This window comes from Suricata suricatta, chromosome 9 (assembly GCF_006229205.1).
Source record: "Suricata suricatta isolate VVHF042 chromosome 9, meerkat_22Aug2017_6uvM2_HiC, whole genome shotgun sequence".
NCBI classification, from domain to species: Eukaryota; Metazoa; Chordata; class Mammalia; order Carnivora; family Herpestidae; genus Suricata; species Suricata suricatta.
The window spans coordinates 67,330,266-67,334,312 of NC_043708.1; the positions used below are offsets into that span (position 1 = coordinate 67,330,266).

At 30.7% G+C, this 4,047-nt stretch overlaps 1 protein-coding gene across 4 annotated transcripts in view; it reads left to right on the forward strand.

The window, feature by feature from the left end:
• NOVA1 (NOVA alternative splicing regulator 1) overlaps positions 1-2,463 on the forward strand; it is a 149,446-nt gene extending 146,983 nt beyond the window's left edge. For all 4 annotated transcript variants that reach the window (XM_029951957.1, XM_029951958.1, XM_029951959.1 and 1 more), the window contains one exon: positions 1-2,463. This exon is cut by the window's left edge and continues 3,073 nt beyond it. The gene's annotated coding sequence lies outside the window, so the exon portion shown is untranslated.
• Positions 2,464-4,047: the final 1,584 nt, after the last annotated feature.

Here is a 4,047-nt window from a genome sequence, read left to right on the forward strand (position 1 = left end):
GCATCACTTGTCTCCCGTCTCATTTTTTCCTTGCATGTCACAAGTCTCAGATCATTTATAATACATTAACAGTAAATAATATCTATGTAAATTTCTTTCACCATGCTGTCTCAGAGTCAGCAGTGAACAAAGGCAAAGATCGGGGCCCCACTTAGTTGAAAAAGAGAAAGGAAGTGATCTAGGATGTGTATTAGAAGCATTTCAAATGTTGGGTCTTTAAAATGTTTTGTTCAGTCTTAGCGAATCTTCAACCTTTTCTTTCAAAATTCCAGTAGTCCACTGTGGAGCCCATGCATTTCATCTGGAATTTAATGTTACTTTGAAGCCAAGCCATTTAAACAATTATGTGTATTTTATTAGCTAGTATTGCTGAAAATGCACTCAGTTCAATTTCAATTGTAAATGGGAATTATAAACTTTTGCTAGTTGGCATGGTTATTTGTTAGTTAAAACTGAAAGCTAAATTGAAGATATTTACATTTTAATTTATGGTAACAGATAAGGGTTTGTGTGCATTATGTGTAAATCAGCTTCATGCTGTCTAAAAACTTATTCTCTGAAATTTATAGACCATGTAGAATTGAATTGTGATGTGATGCTTTAATTTACTGCAAGAAAATTAGTATGGCTTCAAACTGCCACAGGTAGGCATGTAACAATGGCTGTTCAGCTATACTGACCCAAAATGGAGAAAACTGATGATACAAGGGCCAAACATCTTATGAAATGCAACTATTTATAGACTTGTTTTGCTATAGGGAGGCTGGTGAACATGCTGAATACGAATTACCTCAGTTCTGCAGCTTTCTATGTCTTTTTAATGCATTCTGTTTCAGGGTCACTTTCAATCAATATTTCATTTACTTACTGAGATTGAATGGGCGCTCTGAGACACAGTGTGCTGTTTATCATACAGATTGGACACCTCATTCTAGATCCAAGATCTTTTCCTCAACACTGGGAGCTGTCCTTTCAGCACCACAAAATTACTGCTTGAAGTTGCATTGCAGTTTTTTTTTTCCTTTATCACTGGGAGCTTTTCTTTCAGCACCACAACATTGCACCTAGACTTTTTAAACGGCTGCCTTCCTCTTTGCACTGAAGACCAATTTCGTCTGCACTTCCAGTTATTGCTATTACCTGTAGGACTTTCAATCCTACTTCACCTCACCCACCCCACTCCTGAAACAGTTAAATGTATCTATTTCTGTGGAAGTCATTTTCTCATTGAATGATCAGAAACAAAGATAAATTCTAACCTGTAACGGCTCATTTCGACTCATTGCTTACAATAGATCTAAGCTCTTTTTTCTGCTTATTCGACTCCTTCCAGCTTCCCATCACATCTGTAACAAACTTTTAAAATTATATTGCCACACCACCATGCACAGCCTACCTGCACAGTAGAGATAGATTATTCCATCGTATTCAGATGGTTAACAGAGGTTAGCAAGTCCTGTATTATATATTTATATCGCTTTCTAAGAAAGTGCATATTAATGTTTACTTTAAGAATGTGTAAATGGTGCTATCAAGAATCTGATAAATTTTATCCCAGTTTTTGTGTACCACTTCTAATGTATGAGATTTATTTTTTTATTGGAAAAAAATAAACAGTATGAAAGCATTAAATTGGTAGATTTTAGTAATTTAACAATGAATGGAATCCCTATGTTACAGGCCCTATCTTTCCTTGGAAATTTTAATGGTGGTAATAGGTTTCAACAAAGGTACTGATAATCACATTTTTTTAATCCATTCTTATATTGCATTCTTAATTCACATGCTGATTCCTCACTGAGTCCTTAAGTAAATTTTACTTACTGTAAGTCTTCTCCAAGAAGGGAAATTTTGCTTTCCAAGGCAGCAATTGAAAAGAGATGAAAATATAATTTAATACTATTTACATCACAGACACGATTTGAGACCAGTTACTCTGTTAGTAGGAGAAATTCATCACTCATTAAATACAGGGCAAGCATGGCTATCCATAATAATTTTGGGTGCAATGCAGTCTTAGAAATTTAATGTACACACTTTATTTAAAAGATGCAAACAGCCATATGAAATTGCACATGATTAGAAAGCAGAATGAACTCATTTTGCCTCCTGCTTGGTTTCTCATAAACATGAATACATAATATTGTTATGCACTGTTGTTCATAGATGTCTTATTACATAAAGGGTAAGTATCATATTACTTTAACAGATTATTTTTGGAATTCTGCATGTTATTTTTTGTTTCATCAGATATGTGCCCCAATAAAATAACATTTTTTCCAAAAAAAATGAAAGTATTAGAAAACTTGTCATGTTAATTTTGAAAAAAAATGAAGTGTAGTACATATTACTAGATAGGATGTCATTCCACTGGTCTATATATTTAAAAAAAAACTGTTCTTGAAAATTGAAGCATTACCTTGTGTAATTAATAAAGTCATCAAATCAGATTTGTAAATAAAATATTGTTTAAATCTAAAGTATTCAATATTTTGATTAGATTATTTTTTTAAGGAAAAATATTTAACGTGTATGTGCCGAATTTTTTTTTAAATAGTTTTTTATAATTGCAATGGAAGGGCAATTGTCTCATTACAAGTGGTACAGAAGCCAATACTTGGGTTACCATAGATATATAAACAAGTAAAAACTGTGGAACAAGTTTTAAGCTCATTTTGGAAAAAAAACCAGTTCTGTAGAAATGCATATTTGTATTTGTTTCTCTAATAAATCTGCAAATAGCTTTAAACACCAATTAGTTTTAATTATTTAAATTATGAGTTCTTTTAAGTAATTTAACATCTGTTTTGCCTTACATTTGTGAAAACATTGTTTCATGGAAATTAATAGAGGCTTATTGTGAAAATCAAGGTAGGTCTGCATTTATTTGAAAAGGCCAACTATTTAGCATTCAAGTATGTTTACCTCTATGAAATAACTAAAGAATTTTTACAAAAAACTACACTTCTCTACCCCTCCCCAATCACATCAGTTTGGCCACTACCCCCAAACAATTAAAGGCCAATTTGTATCAGTTTTAATTCAGTATCAATGAAAAGTGCAAAAAATACGTAAACTCACATGTTCAAATGGTTGCTAATAAAAAGATTATTTGATATAGATAAATGACTTCTTTATATATAACCATGAAGAAATTTAGACTCTTCTGAACCACAGTGCCTCGATCTTCTTTAATGTGATTCACACATTATGATTGAAATTGTTGTATAAAATACACATTTCCTGTGAATTGTGACTTTATAATAATTTATGTTGAAAATGTTTTAGGGTAAAATAGCGTCTATTTCTGTTACTGAATAATGTACAGTCCCCATCTTATAGAAGAAACTGCCTTGTAGACAAAAAAAATATACCAAATACATACATATATATTTTTTAATTGTCCTTATGCTTGAACAGAAATGCTAAGCTTTTGATTAAGGACTCAATTGAGGATTCCAATCCTGTTGAACAACAAAAAGCATTCAAATTATAACGAAGTTTTTTACTTTACCAATTTAATTTTATTAGGAAAATGTTTTGGGAGATCTGGCTTATAAAAACTTAAAGCATTTTCTAAGGTAGTCATTCATTAGCTTATCCAATTTTATAGCTTTTGATAAAAAACAAAAATAGTGTTTCAATATTTAAGATGGTGAGTATTTTTTTCTTGAAAGGAATTATTGTAACCTTAATTTCAAAATAATGACTTCTCAAAATTTCCTCATTTTTAATTTAATATTTAAAAAACATTTATGTATATCAAGTCTTTAATAGATCAAAGTAACATATTAATATTTCAATATATTTATCAAAACTCCTTGGATAGATTTTATTATTTTAGGTTATTTACATATTTTACATTGCCTATATTAGAATATAAATGCTGAAAAAGACTAGATTTACAGAAAGACTATATACTTTTAATGTAGTGAGACCAATCCATGCTGAAATTGTATTGTGAAATAAACCATTACTTTTGCGTTTAAAATATAGGCAAGACTAATTGTAATTAAAAAAAAATCTTAGCAGAGTACAAATTAACAT